Here is a 17,459-nt window from a genome sequence, read left to right as displayed (position 1 = left end):
AACATTCACATCATGCAATCTTTCTTCTCTAAAATAATGGAGATTCTTATAAAAAACTCAACTCTCTGCATGGGTTTTTTTTTTTGTTTCTGTGAGTGTATACATGCACTTTTTTATTTGGTGAATAACTCCCTTAGCCACATTTCCCCCCTCTGTTTAAATCTCTTCAGACATAAGGCAAGTACAGAGGAAGAATTCCAAGTGTAAAAAGAAAAATCTTGTTCCTCCCTCAGAACTCCATAATCATAGAAGTGTTGCACGTTTATTTAAGCTGTTGTAGAAAAAGCCACTGGTGTTCAGCAAATTATATTAGATTTTCAAAACTATGACAGTTGTTTTTGAAATTTGATTTTCTGGGTCTCAGATAAGAAAGAAGAAAAAATGCAATAATCCCCTTGGAAGGGAGGGTCTCTCATTTCTGCCTGGTTAGTAGTTTAGCAAAATATTTATTCACCAGGAAAGGTTAGTCCCTGTCTTGCTTTCTCATGCTCTGCTACTGTTAATTACATTTTTTTCTGGGCTTTCTCACTAGGTCTGTGAAGTCTGACCTCTCTTACTGGTTTCCCATATTCCTTCATTCTGAATTGATCATGCTGGAATGATGATCTCTTCATAAGATCCTGGAAATCTGTGCTTTAAATATTGAGTCTGCCCTGGTATGGGTTACACACTCATCAGACTCAGCCAGAAACAAAGCTGAAATTTTTTTTGGAAAGTGAGGTTGAATGTTTCAAATGAGCCAGAGATCTCATTGGAAATGTCCACATCATCACTATCTGTCTTCCTTAAAAAGCATGAAGATTTAATCAGGTTGGCTGATAGAAACAGGTTCTGCACTGGAACAGGTATTGCACAAACAAATGTGGGAACTCTGCAGTTTCAGAACCGATTGGGATCTGCAGAAATCTGCTGTAATCCCTGAGACTTCATGAGCTGGGAGTGCCTTAGAGGAAGAAATGTGGGACCAAGCAAAGAACATTTGTGTTGGTGTGTGAAACAGTTGCAGCTTTCTCTGCTGGGAAAACATGGGAATCCTTGGCTTAGGGTTGATCCCATGAAATTCCCACTGACTCAGGGCACTGTGTATAGACTGGGCAAGCAAAAGCTAATCACCTCCTGTAAAGCATCTCTCCTCTTGAATTCTCTGGGCCATTTTATCCCATGACTAATTGCCTGTCTCCTCATTTACATTTGATCCAGCCTCCACAGAAGGTAGTAGGAGTTAATTTTCTGGTTTTCCTGGGAAAGGAATTGAACTCTGTCTCCAGCGAGTGAGTTTCTCTGAGCAGATAGCTGTTGCTGAGGAGTGCAGTCAGAGCAGGAGCTCTGCAAGAGCCATGGGCTGATGGCAATTCTCTTGGTGCTGCTCAGGAGAAGGCACTTGGCAGACCCATCCTCTCCAAGAAGCAGAAGCACACATTTCTGTGGCTTGCTCTGCAGGCACCTTCCCCTCAGAGACAGTGCCTTTAGTGCATTTAGTGGAGGGAAGTGTAAGAGAGTTTCTCTCTTCTTCCATTTCTAAGCAAGAAAAAAGAGCAATTAAGAATTCAGCTGACTTGACCATTAAATAGAATACATTTAAAAAGCCATGTAATTTTTTTTTTGGAGCAAAGATGCACTTAGAAAACCTCCTTTTTTCAAAACACAAGCTTACACTGTGAACTGTGGACACAAAATTATTACTGCTTCATACCTGCAGCTGAAAAAGGAACCGTGTAGTTCTGGATGTCAAATGTGGCTTTAATCTGCTTCACAGCTTGTTTTGTTTTGTTTTTCTCTGTTTCATTTCCCTTTGCGGCGTTAAACTCTGACCCTGAAAGGTGAGGAAGTGAAGGAAATGGAAGAGTGAAATTTGGGGAGTCTGAGGCAAAAAAGCCAAGGGAACCACGGGGCAGCCTGTCTGGTTGGGAGATTGAAATGTGAGTGGACTCCTCCAATTAATTACTTTGGAACCCACTCACTTATGGATGTGGACTCCCTTAAGCATAAGTCTTACATTATGTCACCCAGATGGCATTTGGGGCTGATTTATGTTGGCACAGGAGTGGCCATAAAGTGCACATGTGTGCCCAGAGTAGCCCCATTTCAAACAGAGCATGTTTATAGAAACAGGAAACGTGGCTGGAGCAGGAGCACCCCGAGCCGCTGCTGTGTCAACAGCATCACAAATACAGGTATCCAGGATCTGCACCCTGCCTGCATTTTCCATGGATTTCCACTCCAGTCCATAACCTGGAACACAGTTACCAGAGATTAGTGGTTGGTGGATGGAGGAAAATTGACTTATTAGGTGAAATTTGCTCCACTAAAGATGCATATCTGACCAAGAGCCACAATCCACATTTTAATCCTTTTCTTTCTAATGCTGTCTAACCCATGGCTGATATTTCATGGTGATAATCCCTCTTTTTTCCCTCCTTGGAGAATGAGGACACACCATATTAATTATATCTGATTCTGTAGTCACATAATTTATCATCTTTAATAAAGTATGTGATTTCTGACTGCATAAATCTGAAGCCTTTCAGGTCGTGTTCAGGGAAGTGTGAACTCTTCACTGTTCTTTATAGTACATTAGAAACAGTTAAATATATACAAGCCCTTTCAGGAGACAGAAAGGCAGATGTAAATGAAAATCAAAAATTGCAGAGCAGTTTTGGTGACTGAGAAAATTGTACTCTTTGATTCTTCAGATGCATTTATTTGTGTGTTCAGTCTTCAACCTGTTCTGAGTGGTGAGATGCTATGAAAACATACAAATAACCATCTCCAATGATCCATTTGGATCTGCTGTGCCTGTAGTGAGCTGAGAAGAGTTTCAAGCTCCCAGAATGCAGTTTTGTACACAAAACAACCTCCTCTAAGTTTCTAAGGAGAACCAACAATTCAGGAGGAATCCTTTTTCTCATGTGGTATACAGCCATCTCTTTCTCTTCCTCAGTCTGAAGAATCCTTGTGTTGGTATTGAAACAATTCAGGAGATTGTTTTAGGGCACATCTGATATTGGGAGTTGAAAGATAAAAGATCTTCATGTTATCTCAGAGAGGAAATGCATGTGAATTCTTAAGTCCAAAATGCTATTTGTCAATGAAGATTAACTTGAAATAGGAGCTCATAATGAGTCTTTTCCATGGATGTACTCTGCTATATAATATATACTCTGCTCTTACACCTTTAGAGCTGACAGGATGTGTAAACATTGCTCACAGGAGCACATCTGTAGCACAGTGAGTGACAGCATTAACCAGGTAACTCAGAGAGTCTGATCTGTTCTCAGATTGTACTGAAAAGCAGCAGTAACTCTTCCAGTTCTTGCTCAGTGGATGTAGGTAATCTGAGTCTAACTGGGTAGGCTATGGGAGTAGGAATGGTGTATTACTCACTGAAGACTTACATTCCCTTTGGAAATTATATGAGAAAGTGTTTCTATCAGGGAAATACAGTTCCTTCATCGAGTGTCTTAGGCCTTGCTTATTTACTGATTGCAAGTCAGATAAATTTGTCAAAACATTTGTAACCTGCAGAATGAAAAGCAGAGCCAAACAACCTGCCCTTGGTGTTTTATGGCATCAAATATTTTATGTCTGACTGCTGAGTGTAGCACTCAATTAATATCCTGGCATGGTCCCTGCTATTGAGGAGCACAGACAGGAGCTGTGATGCTCTGTTGGGTTTGGGCTGAGACATATCTTTATGCTTTTTTAAAAAAAGACTTCACTGCAGGTAAATGCTTAGTTTGAATTCTCCTTTGCTATTTCATTTCAGGGCATACTGATGTGTTTGGGACAAGATTAGAACCGAATAACAGGCACACTTATCAGAAGGATTGGGAAACAGATACTGTAGTGCTGAGTGGGTGTCACGGAGGAGGGATTTTAACTTCCCTGGATTAGTGCCCAGCACAGGCGTGGATGTAGGAAAAATCATGTTGGCAGAGAATTGCGTGTTGAGTGTCTGTGGGTGTGAGCTGAGGACGCCGCACAGCAGCCTGGAATCCCATCTCTGCTGTCTGGAATTGCAGGAATAGGCAGCACAGGAGCTCTGTGATGGCAAAAAGGGCTGTGTTCCCTGTCACAGCAGTGGCCATGCAGCAGGACAGCCTCAGATACAAGAAGACCTGTTTGTTAGAAATCAAAATATTTCTTTCCCAAAGGCAAAACCCACAAGATTTTCAAAGTTTTGCAACACACTTCAGCTGTTTGAGAGAAATGTTTCTCTTCAAAATCATTGAAGCCAATACTTATATCTGTTACTGCTCTGTTCCCATCTCACAGAGATCACTGCCTCTGAAGGACTCACACCAGTGCACTTTACTGGGATGGGGAAGAGCTGCTGGCTCTAGCAGTCAGTGTGATGTTGGTTAGGATTCTGAAAATTAGAAAGTCTCTGAAGGTGTACACTAGAAGGTCACTGAGAATTGAAAATTTCTTATTTTTGTGTCTTAACTTTCCTCTGAAATACAAGCTGTTGTGCAGAGTGTCCATGTGCATTTGTGTAGTGACAGTGTGCTTTTAACACCAAGCTAGCCCTTAACAAATCCTCAGACTTTATAATCTTTATTAAATTGTTTTTGCCCCCTGTGTGTACTTGAAATTAACGTACATGATGCACAGAGAGCAATCAGAACAGGATATGAAACAGGAACCTCTGGAGTGAGCGTGAGTCGTTCGCAGATGTAAAAGCCTTCAGGAGCACACGCTGCTTGCTGACGTTTGTCAGAAAGGGGATGGCCTGGAGTCCCAGCCCAAGCAGATGTGTTGCAATAGGCACAGGAAGAGATCAGTCTTAGTGTCCCCTGATGGCTTCTCCTGGAGATTTGAGGTTATGCCAGCTTTTGTCTGTGATCCAGCCTGGATCTGGAATGAAGTGTTTCTTCCCAGCCACGATGTGTTCTTGTTTTTGTGGCTGTGAAGCAGAGATTTGATGTGAACCTGGAGGGGGGAGCAGCAGTTTCTTATAACTTGTAACTTCCCTCTATTTGCATAAGAATTAGCCAGAGGAAGAAAAATATTTATGCTCTTTTTGTGTGTGAAGTGTAGAAACTGAAGGGATTCGCACTGCGATTTGCCAGCTGTGCTGTCACAGAGGTTTGCAGCCCACACTGCAAGTTCATCCCAGAGCATCTTCCACAGTGATCAGCTCCAGTCCTGTGTGACCTCTTCCCTTTCCCCCTGCCCTCCCCCAGATCCTGGCATCTTCCTTATCTCTGCTACCCCTCATCTGACCCCTCCATTCCTGCTCACAGTGTCTCCTCCAGAAGCTGGACAAATGGACAGCTCTATCAGGAGATGCAGGAGGGGAACCTGGGGTTATCTCAGTGTGCAGGTTATCAAAGGGCTGCTCTCAAGAAATGTATCTGGGAGCAGCACAAGTCATCCCAAGCTGGAGACAAGTGGAGGCTGGGCTGGTGAATTCCTCAGGAACAGCTGTATTGTGGATATGGAGGGAGAAGGGTAACTCTGAAAATAGTGGTCGAGGCACTCTGAAGCCAGAAAGAAGTGCCTGAGATTGAGAAATGTGGAAGGAAAGTTATTTTTTGGTATGCATTTGGGGACTTTGAATTAGCTTCCTCTGTAAGGAAGGGCTTCCTGGAATTCTTTGACCAGTTTTATACCCAGAAGGGAATTCTTTGGAACTGGATTCGATACACACATGGGATTTCACTTTGCAGTGAGACTGCCCTGTGACAAACCACCTCCAAAATGTACTCAGCAGAGTTTTCCTCAGATGCAAACTCTGACTGCTTCCACGTTGGACTCCTGCTTGCTCATTCCTCGGCTGGTTTGTCAAAACTTCACAACATTTAGGCTGCTTTTCCTTGCAGTGCTGAGTCATTCTCTGAATGGAGTGAGAATTACAGGGTTTGTTACTGTAAATTTTGCTAGCCTCTGTCTGTAATCCAAGTGAGAAAAACTGCAATGTCAGTTCACTCATAAATGAGCTTTTAAAAGAACCTTTGTCCTCAAAACTTTTATATGTAACACTTACACATATTTTGTTTTCTCTGTCACTTGTGGTCTGTTTAATTACACCACGGGAATCTGAACTGTGGCAGGATTAGACACAGAAAAAGCTTGACCAAAGGAAAACAGGAGTTTCATTGGTTTTAAGTAGATTTTTCAGTCTAAGAGGTGACTTTCCTGAAAAGGCAACATGACATCTGTTTGCAAATACTCCTTTACAGCACAGAGAACCTGTGGATGCCCCTGGATCCCTGGAAGTGTCCAAGGCCAGGTAGGATGGGGCTGGGAGCAACCTGGGATAGCTGAAGGTGTCCTTGCCCATGGCAGGGGGTGGAACAAGATGAACTTTAAATTCCCTCCCAACCCAAACCAGTCTGGGATTCTGTGATTCATGTCCAGGACACACCAGTGCACACAGGGACACGTATGTGCTGCAGCCTCTTTGCTGGGTACAACCAAAACCATAATTTTAAGGATTATCCTCATGCACACAGGGGAAAATTCAGTTTTCAAAATTCTTTACTGGTGATGAAACATAAGCCAGAACACTGCTGGGTTTTCTGATGTCAGTGTGAGCTGATGGAGTTGGCAATAAGAATAATTATCCTTCAATTATAGGCTAAACATATTTAAAAGAAGTCACTGAGACATAGATGGTATAGAGCCCATATTACTATTATTGTACTCAGTAAAAAAAGAACCCATAAGCTGTTCTCTCTCCTTCTCCCTCCTCTGTTAAAGAATTAGTTTCTTTGTCACATGTAAAAGCTGTACAAGTAACAGGAACAAAACATGTAGGTGTTCTGAACAGAGTCATTAAACAACATTTGTTAAGCACACCAAGTTCTGGACTAATTCATTCTGTAGCTTTCCTGTTTCATGTGCTCAGGTGATAAAGACTTATGCAGAACCTCCATCAGTGGCAATTTTATTTCTTGCCTTGAATCAAATTGTGACTCAGAATGAAAATGTCACTGAGACATGGGCTGTGGTGAGACTCTGTGGCTCTGGTTCCAATCACCCTGGAACTAGAAGGGGCTCTGCTGGTGATGCAGGAGCCAAGACTACCTCTGCAGGGATAAGGCAAGAATTCAACTCCACTTTCAGCAGAAAAGGCAGTAGGTTATAAGCCATGAATTAAAAAATGTTACACTCTGTGGTTCTCCATGGAAAGAGCACTATTGATTAAATAGAAGCATTTCATGGTAAGTCTGTGTTCCCAGATGTTAAAACGGAATGGAAACCCCCCCTTTCTTTTTTTTCTTCATTTTTTACAGTGTTTTCTTATAGATAATATTTCTAGATAACCTCTTTCTGAATCTTCTATGATCTACAATGATGGTATAATGTAATTATATGATACAATAATGATTATCTATACATAACAATTAAATATTAAATGTTATATATTCATATACATAACATGGCAGAGGTTTTGGCTGGGGCAGCTGCCATCAACACAGATGACCAGGAGGAAGCATCCAGCCCTTAGGCACTGTTTATACACCAGGAAAGTTTGGGAACTTCTGGTCTTGGGGTTGGGTGCACCCACTAGCACTGCACTTGATATGCACTCCCACTCGGGACTGAGTCTACCTACCTTCTCTGCAGAGTTTCAAATGCCACTGCTCTGAATGATTCTTCGCCCACAGAAGGAGGGAGGAATTCAAATCAGCAGGGGAGCAAAGCGCTCTTTGCTGGGAATAGGAGGAAAGAGGGCTTCTGGTGGTGGGAGAAGTGGGGGAGGAAATGAAACCACTTTTGGGGAGAAGTGGGTTCTGCAGTATGGGAAGATATGGATGGAGCTAAGTGGGACCAGGATGTGAGAGCAACAGACATTGGCAGTGGGGAAAGGGAAAATGGATGTTCATCAAGCCCTAGCCATAGGAAGTAAATGCAGGATAATGCAGTGACGGTAAAACCCCTAAAATTTGCTTTTTTCCCATGAGGATACCCAGCCTGATGATTTGAGGTGACCTTTGTCATTCCAAAACTGCTCTCCCTGGCTGGATGAGGTGCTGCACTTCTGACCAAATCCCTGCAGGCCCGAGCAGTGCTTTTAGCAATGTCATCACCTCTGGGAGTTGCTGGACACCCTTTCAGTTCCGTGCAGGATGCAGGAGCCAGTTCTGGTGTCTGGCCCAGGTCACCCCTCTGTGTGCTCTGTGATTGCTCCAACTGTACAGGTGAGAAGCCCAAGCAGAGGTAGGAGAGATCTGCAAAAGGAAAGGAAGGATCAGGGAAGAATGGCTCTGCTTGCATAGTTGGGTGAGGGTGTTTTTGTTGTAGAGATCCCTATTTTTAGGTTTTGTACTTTGCCATTATCTCCTTTGCTGAGAGCTGAACTGCTGCCTCCTATTGCTTCCCTTCACTACATTGTGATTACAAAATACACAGTTTTGACCTTACCCTGTTTTGGATTTGCTCCTGGCCTGCCTATCATGCTAAGTGAGGATTCCTAGGGCAGGAGCACCAATCCTGACAGGATCCAAGGCTCCAGGGGTAAAATTACCCATCTTCTATCTTAGCATGTCAGTATCACCACATTTATCTGTGTCAGGTATCCACAAACCTGAAATAGGCTTTTACAAGGTTTTCCTCAGATGCTTTTATTACAAATTCATTTGGAGATCTCTCCATTTGGCTTCTTGTTTTTAAGTCTTGAGAATGCAGATGGGTCGGTCGCACTTTAAGGTTTCTTCATGCAATCAAGTTGGAGAAAAAATGTTTAGACATAATTATATGCCCCCAGGAACTGGATCTCGTTCAACTTCCAGAATAAATCACAACAGTTAGTAGGACTGTACTGGATTGAAAAAGTCCAGAGAAGAAATACCACACATAAAATGCCTTACTTGCACTAGTTTCTATTTATTAATATATTTATAGGTTCATTTACTGCCCAGGTAATGCAGAAATAAGTTTAGATAAAATCAAAACATGTGCATTCCTAAAAGTGAAAGGGGGAAATCAGATGGATTGTCATTGCTAAATTCAGCAGATTCACCATCTTTTAAATACTGCTGGCTTAGGAAGGACAAGGTTAAAGTGGAAAATACCTGCTCTTCATTATGCAGTGGAACTGGAAGGCAGCCAAAGTGTTGGACAATCTAGTCCAGCACTGATTGCTGGACAGTCTAATCCAATCTAGTCTGGTCTGAAGGGTGTCTCATCTGTCCCTGGAGCAGAGGGAGCACTGCCTGAGCTGGCTACACTGTTTGAATACTGAGGAACTTTCCACATCTGCCTCTATCTCTTGATTTGCCTGCTTTCTGAGAAGGTTCTGAATGCTTCTTGACTACATTCTCTGTGTTTTGAGATAACACGTGAAAAGGAAACTTCTGGATAATTATTTTTTTCTGTAAACTGCTGGGGAAGTCTTTTCATTTTTCCCTTCCCAGCTTCACATGACTCTCAGGAGTCGAGGAGCAGATAGGTAAGCACTAAAAACAAACGCAGAACCATCTGGTGTGTGGAGGAGGAACAACTCCCACGCTGCTCTCAGCACTAACGCGGCATCTGCGCGGGGCTGGGGCGGCAGGGACAGGGATGTGCAGCACCACCAGCCACAGGCAGATCTGGCAGATAAACACCTCGGGGGATGAATGATGATGCCCAGGCACCTTTCCATAGAGCCTAGGGAGCAGGAGCAGCCCCAGTGCAGAGGGAAGGGGTCAGGGGACACACGTGGGCAAGTGCAGCTTTGCGCTCTCGCTGTGTTTCAAGTGTTGTGGTGTTTGTTCTCTGTAAAAAAGGGCAATAAAAAATATTAGGAGTTGTTCAGCCCGAAGAAGTTTCAGCTTCTTTCCTCAACTTACATGATGAGCACAGCATTCCCTAAGAGGCTGAGGGGAGGACAGGAACTCCTCATGGCTGCTCTGGTGGAAGCTTCTTCAGGCTGCATCAATGGCAGGAAAAATGCATTCCCTGTCTTAGTTTCCTTGCAAGCTGGAAGTCTTGTAGACAAACCAGCCCCAGACCAGGGCTGTTCCATGCAGCAGCACTGCCAAACCTGAGATGAGCTCACTAACTCCTCACACATCCACTGGGCAAAACTGACAGATATTCTAAAAAATCCTGCTGCCTGTTTTGGGGTTGTGTTCATCCCTCACTCCAGAGCTACCAGTGAGAAAGACCTGTTCTTTCTGGGAGTGGAACTGATGCTTTCTGAGGCTGGGATTAGATGAACTATCACAGAGGCAGCAATAAAAGTGTGATGCACATCAAGCTGCTGAGCAGTGCCACCCTGCTCTGTGCAAAGCCTTTTAGCTGCTCTTTTACCTCCCTTTCTTAGTGAGGCTAATGATACTACCTAAGGATATTCCCAAAGGCATAAGTGGTTCATATTTACAGCAAGCTTCAAAGACATAAATGGCTACAGAGTGGTAAAGTATTATTATCTGCCACTTTGGAGAGATGCTCCAGATTTGTAGAAAATTGGGCTGTTTATTCTACAGTTCAGTGGAAAAGTAAGTCTCTATAGAAACTACCACTTCAGAAGTATTTACATTTCTCCACTATGAAGCATCTTGAGAAAGAGCATTCCCATAAATAGCAAACTGAAGTTGTTACATTTAGTATAATAAGGCAATATTTACAAAAGACACTGTATGTTCTAAGCATTATTATGACGTTGTTGAGGATTCATGGACTATATTGTTAGGAGACTCAAATTTCCCAACAGGAAAAGTAGTGACGTGTAAAAGTAATGTGTAAAAATTCCTTCATGCCCTCCCTGGTGATGAAGCTGCAATGAAACCGAACATTGAAGCTAATATCTCTGGCAAAGCTGATTCTTTAAAAGTTCATTTCTGAGTAATATTGCAAGAAAAACACCCACATTTTTAGCTGAAGATGCCCTCATATGCATGTGCTTGCAGTTAGAATTTGGGTATTTGTTACTGGTACTGAGGTGGGCAGTTTCCTCCAGCCCTGCAGTTGAGGGCACCACATGAGTGTGCTGGTCTGTGAAAATGATAATAGTGAAAATGATACAGATAAATGTTATACAATGCTATACAATGCTAGAGATAATGCTATACAAATAGCATTTTTTGTTGTTTGCAATGGTGGTGAGAGAAGTAGATTTGGAAAGGCTGGTGAGCAGTGGATTGTGAGCTGTGTCCCTGCTTGCATCCTGTGTCCATCTTTTTCATAGAACAGGTCAAGCATTGCAAGAGCATTCCTTGAAATCGCATCTGAAAGACTCAAGACATCACTGATGTCTTCTTTGGCAGTTGAGAGCTCTGAAAAATGTCAGCCAACACCTTTAATCAGGCCGGTAGCAGTGGAAGTTTATGCTCCAAATGTCAATTAATCACTCCAGTGATAAATAATGGCTGAAGTAGTTCTTGGTACCAAAACATCTCATGGTGGCTGCTGCAGGTGCAGAACTAAGAAGCACGTAGGTTCCAGTATTGTCTTTTCAAGGTAGTAGTTTAAGTCAATTAACTGACAAATGCAACCCCCAAATAACAGCCAATAAAAAAGGAGGGGCCAAGCTGCTGCTCCCTAAATCGGATTTGTTCTCTGACAAATGACTGAATTACAGGTCTTAATAACAACGAATTGTATCGGTGCTGTCTTGACCCATTTACTCTGTCCTGGTGTCTCTCCCCTGCCTTTGTTTTGTTATTTTTCTTGCCCAAGATTCTCAGAAGCCTTGAATGCAAGACATAATGACACAGCTCCTGCCCTGGTAGCACATTGTGCAGTCTTTTGTTTCAAGCACACAGCATGCACCCAGACTTGCTCATAAAATATCCATAGCAAAATCATGCGATGCCTGTCTCTCTTATACATTTTTAAGAGCTGTGCCCTAAATCCATTAAAAGACTGTGAGGCATGAATAGAAGAATAATCCTTCCTACCATGTGGGTGAGAAAGGAGTTGGGATCAAGTAACTGGATCTATAAAATGAACCATATGAATTTGCTGACTACCAAATTTCTGCTATGAGCACATAGGATCTCTTGAAGTCGAGCTCTTTTGTCTGAATGGATGGAAAGTGTTTTGTGTAATAGAACAGAGGAACTTTGTACAATAAAAATGGAGCTGGTGTAAAGACAGGTGAGAGAAACAGCAGTTCAAGAGTCAGTAGATGGTGAGGAGCATGTGTATGGATAAAAGGTGCCTTCTGATTTCAGTACTACTAAGTTGAGGGAAATGTGTCTTTATGATAAATTACTCTTGAAACGTGAAGTTGTTGCTGTTAACTTCAGAAATGAATCTTGGAAATTCACTTCTATATGTTGGAAAAAAATGCCTCTCATTGTTTTATCTTTAGGAGAGAAATAGGAAACCTAACAGCATCCCACATGGATGTTCAAAGGAGAAGGGAATGAGCCACTAGGAATGAAAGATGTTTGGGTATCTGCATGCCTAAGGCTCTTTATAAGATGATGTTCTACACCTCTTGTCAGGAGTCTTCTCATCTGATCTTTCCTGTAGAACTGTAGTGTCTTTAATTTGGAAAATTCTCACTCCACCTAAGTCTTGGTGCCAGACTTCCTTTTCCTGTTCGATGTCTTGCATCTTGGAATCATTTGCAGATGCCCTCAGAGGTACATTTCACTCTTCATCCATGTGCATACGATTTCAGGTTTTCCTTCCATGGAAAGTGGGAGGGAATGAAGAGGGGATGGAGACATTGCCCTTACCAGGAGCAGGGTGTTGTTTTCCTGCTCCTGTGTCACTGCCCAGCAATGCAGAGCCCTTTGCACTTCCCAGGGCCCATCCTCCTTAGGGAATGTGAACCTCTGTCCTGAGGCAAGGTAGAGAAATAAATGGCATTGGAATTTACTGTCAAAGCTTACAGCTGTATGGTTAAATGCAGATTTCCATACTCCAGTGGGTGTGTGCTGACTGAGTACAGCCCCACACAGCCACCTCATGGGTGGATTCCTTGGTGGGTCAGAAACACCCAAGAAAGCAGCAAAGTGTTATCTGGGAAAGAGTTTGAGAGAACAAGTGGCTTTAACATTTAAGAATTAATTTCTACAGAATCTGCTCCCAAGTGTTTGGGTCTCTTGAGTAGAAGGTGATGCACACAGGTCCTCTGGTGTTTTTGGACAACTGAACCCCAAAGCCATGAGCTCTGTAAGAAGAAAATAAGAAAGCTTCATAATGCATTCTTGAGAGCCTTGGCTGTGTGAACTGTGGGACTGCACAACTTTCTGTTATTAATTCATCTTAGTTCAGAAACGGATCATGTCTTGTCCTCACTTGTTGCTGGTGTCACTCCTCTGAGCTTGGTGGAATTCCTTGTGTGAGCACAGTCAGTGTTTGCTGGTTAGAAACAGGCAGAGGACAAACCAGCCTCCATATACTCTAGGGCTTCACTCTGAAGAAAACCCCTTTGACAGAATCTTCAGTAACTAACTTATCACACAACTTTAAAAGCACAGTTTACTGTAACTATTAATTTGGGATTTTTCTATTTTGGTCATCTGGTTTTTAAAATGACTTGTTACTAGAACTGCCTTTGCAACTTGTTACTCTCTTTTCTACTTTCAGTTTCCCTCTGTGCTGCCTTGGTTGTAAGTAGGCTGTGGTTTTCTGAAAATGGAACTGTGATAGGTGCTGTGTTTTCTTATACAGGACCTGTGTTAAAAAAAATACAAACAAAAAACCCAACAAGAAACCAAACCCCAAAATCCCAAAACCCACATGACCACCATAAAACCCAACCTATCCAAAAATCTTAATTCTTTCCTCCAAGCATTTAAGTTACTACTATTAAGACAAGTTTAATATAGACATTATAATTGTTTCATCAAGATACTGTGTTCACACCACATAATATCTGAGATTTTTATTAACTTTTCATTGTTAAGGGGTCCTGTTGTGTGTGGGGAGTGTGTGCATAGATCAGCATGAACATGTGATATGTGGATACTTGACCAAACCTGCAGAGGATGAAGTTTTCACAATCATGGTTTGCTTCCTTTCTTTGTTTGTTTTATAAATAGCAACCTCAATTTTGCATTTCTGTCCCTGGATACCAAATAATGTCAGGAGGCTTCTGTATCGGATGGGAGCCCATACCCCTGGTTTGAGAGTGAGGAATTACAATTACTAAAAGCCTGACTTTCTGCACACTTCTCAGGAAAAGAGATGTTTTTATTAATATCTCCTCTGTGTTTCTATTTTGACATCCCCTTTGATTTTTATTTCATTTTCATATGGTGACTTTGATTCTTTTCTCTTTCCCTTTTAAAATCCCTCAGGTTACTTCAGGCACAGATTTTTTGGTCCGTAGGTGATCTCAGCTGTCATTATCATCACCTTGTACTAAAATCAGCAACACCTCCTTGACCACATTTCATCTGCGCTATTGAATATGGTTAGAGAAGTTGGGTTCCCCAATCAAGAGCATGGGAGACTCTCTCTGCCTCTCTTCCTCTCTTCTGTGGGAAGTTCCATCCTGATGGGTTCCTGTTTTGGGTGAGTAAGTGAGGACTGGGCAGACACAAGCCATGTCTCCTGCTCATTCTGCTCTGGAATTTGGCTGCCAACACTCCTTCCATCGCTTTCCTGCAAAGCTGTGCTTGCCATGTCGGGCCTGGCAGGGCCTGGAATGAACCATTTCCATCACATCTCCTTTGCCTGTAACAATCTTGAACTTGTTGACCCATGTGCCTATTAATTATTGATATAATGATGCATTATTTAGGCTTGTTTCAGCAGACGGATACATTATTACTAGGCAGACATTTGCCAGACAGGCTGATAGATAACATCCTAAAAAAAGTCTCCAGTTGCCTTTGTACAATAAAAGCCTGTAACTTCATTACTTTCCTCCCAACCCCCTCCTATTGGAACCATGAAACCTCAATAGGAATCTAAGTGTAATAATGATCTCTGTAGACAATGGGCTTAATCCTGACTGTGCTGGAGTTGTGGTCCTGAAGCTGGTCAGGCCTCAAAAATACAGAGGAAGTCGCCTTCACCAGTCTGCTAAAGCTGGTTTTCCTACAATACAATGAAATTGTTTTGTTTTTCAATCCCTTGAAAGGAGAACTGATTTCTCCCTGGTTGCTACGAGCTGTGTTGCAACACTCCAGAGCTGCAGGCAGAGCTTGATGTGTATCTCCCAGGGAAACCTGCCTTTGATTTTGTCTACAGATCCAAGGAAAAGGCATATCAAAACGAATTCTCTTTAATTTAAAACATGCGTGCGGAGCGTTTTGGAGCCTTCGGAGCTGCAGCGTCGCTCCAGCTGAAGGAAGAAGGAGGGAGCGCAGTCCTTGGTGGGAGCTGTGTCAGGATGAGGAGGGCAGCGCTGACAGCGGTGCCGAGGACAGGACAGCTGCTCACGTCTGCTGCTGCCCTCCTTCCTCCTCCTCTGCTGCCCTTCCTCCTCCCTCCTGCCCTCCTTCCTCCTCCTCTGTTGCCCTCCTTCCTCCTCCTCTGTTGCCCTCCTTCTTCGTGCTGCCCTCCTTCCTCTTCGTGATGCCCTCCTTCTTCCTCGTGATGCCCTCCCTCCTCCTCTTCTTCCTACTCTCCTGCCCTCCTCCTCTCCTGTCCTCTTTCCTCCTCCTCTCCTGCCCTCCTTCCTCCTCCTCTCCTGCCCTCTTTCCTCCTCCTCTCCTGCACTCCTTCCTCCTCTCCTGCCCTCTTTCCTCCTCCTCTCCTGCACTCCTTCCTCCTCTCCTGCACTCTTTCCTCCTCCTCTCCTGCACTCCTTCCTCCTCTCCTGCACTCCTTCCTCCTCCTCTCCTGCCCTCCTTCCTCCTCCTCTCCTGCCCTCCTTCCTCCTCCTCTCCTGCCCTCCTTCCTCCTCCTCTCCTGCACTCCTTCCTCCTCCTCTGCTCGTCAGCCCCCTCTGTGTCGCAGCCGCCCCCAGCTCTGATGTCAGAGCCCCGCTGCTCCACACGCCGTCCCTACGAAAGCAGAAGAGGCACGAAAAGAGGAAGGAAAGCAGACGAAGGACAAGAAATGCAGACTCGAGTGTTACGAGTCTGACGGCTCGTTTGGTTTCCAGGGGCTTCCTCGGAAGAAACAGTTCTGGGGAAGTAATTTCAGGAAGAATCAGCTGCTGTTTTCAAAGGTGATGTGACACTGACTGCTCAATGCTGTGTGGGCACGAACTGTTGCAGTCAGACCCACCGTGGGGCTCTCCTCCTGACACCTTGGGTGTCTGTGCTGAGTTTTTTCATCCTTTGTGAGTCACTTCTGTCTCATTTCTGATTGCCTGCGACAGCAGAGCCAGGAAAACTCCCTTAGTTCAACCCCAGTTGACCAATGTGTTTGGCCCCATCACTCAGGGTCATCTCCCTCTCAGACTCTCCTCGCCCTGTGGTCACACTGGTATTTTCCCTGCCTTTCAGGAGCACCAGCCACACTGCTCCCCCTCCACAAAACCAGGATCTCACCCTCAGAATCTCTGTTAATCACCTCATTTTGCCCATTTAGCCACACTCCTTCCCAGGCTACAGCCTTGTTTAGCAGGGGGGCAGTTCTTCCAAAGGCATCATTTAGCTCTGTCCAAAACTGTTAACAGCAGACCTGGACAAAACTATAATTGAGGAGCCCTGCATTGATTTCCTGACTGTTCCACAGTGTGTTTTGGTCAGCAGCTTCGAGATGTGCAGGTTTCCCACAGCCATGACTTCTCCCCCAATTTATACATTCTGTCTTATTTCTACTGACATTTTGTTGTTCTTTTTCCAGAGAGATCAGTGAGGGTCTGTCATCATTTCATTTGTCAACCATCTCCTTCATCCAGTCCGTCCATCAGGCAACAATCATTATCAGGCACTCCTAGCTGTCCACAAAACAGTTCTCAGCTCTTTAAACTTGTAAAATGATTTTTCTGAACCATCTTTTTTTTCCTCCCCAGTGGTCCTCCATTTGAATAGATGAGCACCAGAATTTAGCAGCCCTCCCTTGTAGTCCTGGATGGGATGGAAGAATTTATCCTGTCACCTGTTGTGGATTTTATCTCTATGTAGGGACAGGGAAGCTGCTAACTCCCACACTCAAATTGAATTTTAAGTCTGACATGAATAAATGTGTAAAATGCAAGTCCCTAACACTGAATACACAAACTCTCTGTAGACTGCCTAAATTATTTCAGGCTAGTTTACTGAAATTAAATTACATAAAAGTCATACAAAGCAGCACATTGTTATGTAAAATTCTACAAAACAAATGCTGTGATTTTAACTGAGTTGAACAAATAAAAAATTAAGTGTAATTTTTGTTCAGGGCCATGTGTTAGCTTTTGAAAACAAAAAGGAAATAAATGAACCAAGTCACACAAAACATATGTCTGCAGAATAATGATAAAATACATACTGTAGCTGGACATCTTGGAAGTGTGGTTTTAATTCTTGCTGGTGTTGTGGCTGGAGGCTTTTGTTGTGCAAAAAGGCTACACTGTGTTCATATTACAATACAGAATGTTTTTTATTCCTACTACATCGGGAATAATGTAATCCTCTTGGAATAATATGGTGGATTCTGAGTCCTCCAGCTGAGAAACCTTCCTG

At 43.3% G+C, this 17,459-nt stretch overlaps 1 long non-coding RNA gene across 2 annotated transcripts in view; it reads left to right on the top strand.

The window, feature by feature from the left end:
- LOC146433648 (uncharacterized) overlaps positions 1–17,239 on the top strand; it is a 96,282-nt gene extending 79,043 nt beyond the window's left edge. The window contains exons 5-7 of one of the 2 annotated variants that reach the window (XR_014853667.1): positions 14,193–14,409; positions 15,091–16,015; positions 16,808–17,239. This is a non-coding gene — a long non-coding RNA (uncharacterized LOC146433648). Of the gene's footprint in view, positions 1–14,192 lie in introns of both variants that reach the window. The other variant, XR_014853666.1, reaches the window with a different exon arrangement.
- The last annotated feature ends 220 nt before the right edge of the window (positions 17,240–17,459 follow it).

The sequence above is a fragment of the Lichenostomus cassidix genome, chromosome 8 (genome assembly GCF_008360975.1).
Source record: "Lichenostomus cassidix isolate B80296 chromosome 8, HeHo_3.0, whole genome shotgun sequence".
In the NCBI taxonomy this organism is placed as follows: domain Eukaryota; kingdom Metazoa; phylum Chordata; class Aves; order Passeriformes; family Meliphagidae; genus Lichenostomus; species Lichenostomus cassidix.
This window is presented reverse-complemented; position numbering and strand designations above follow the sequence as displayed.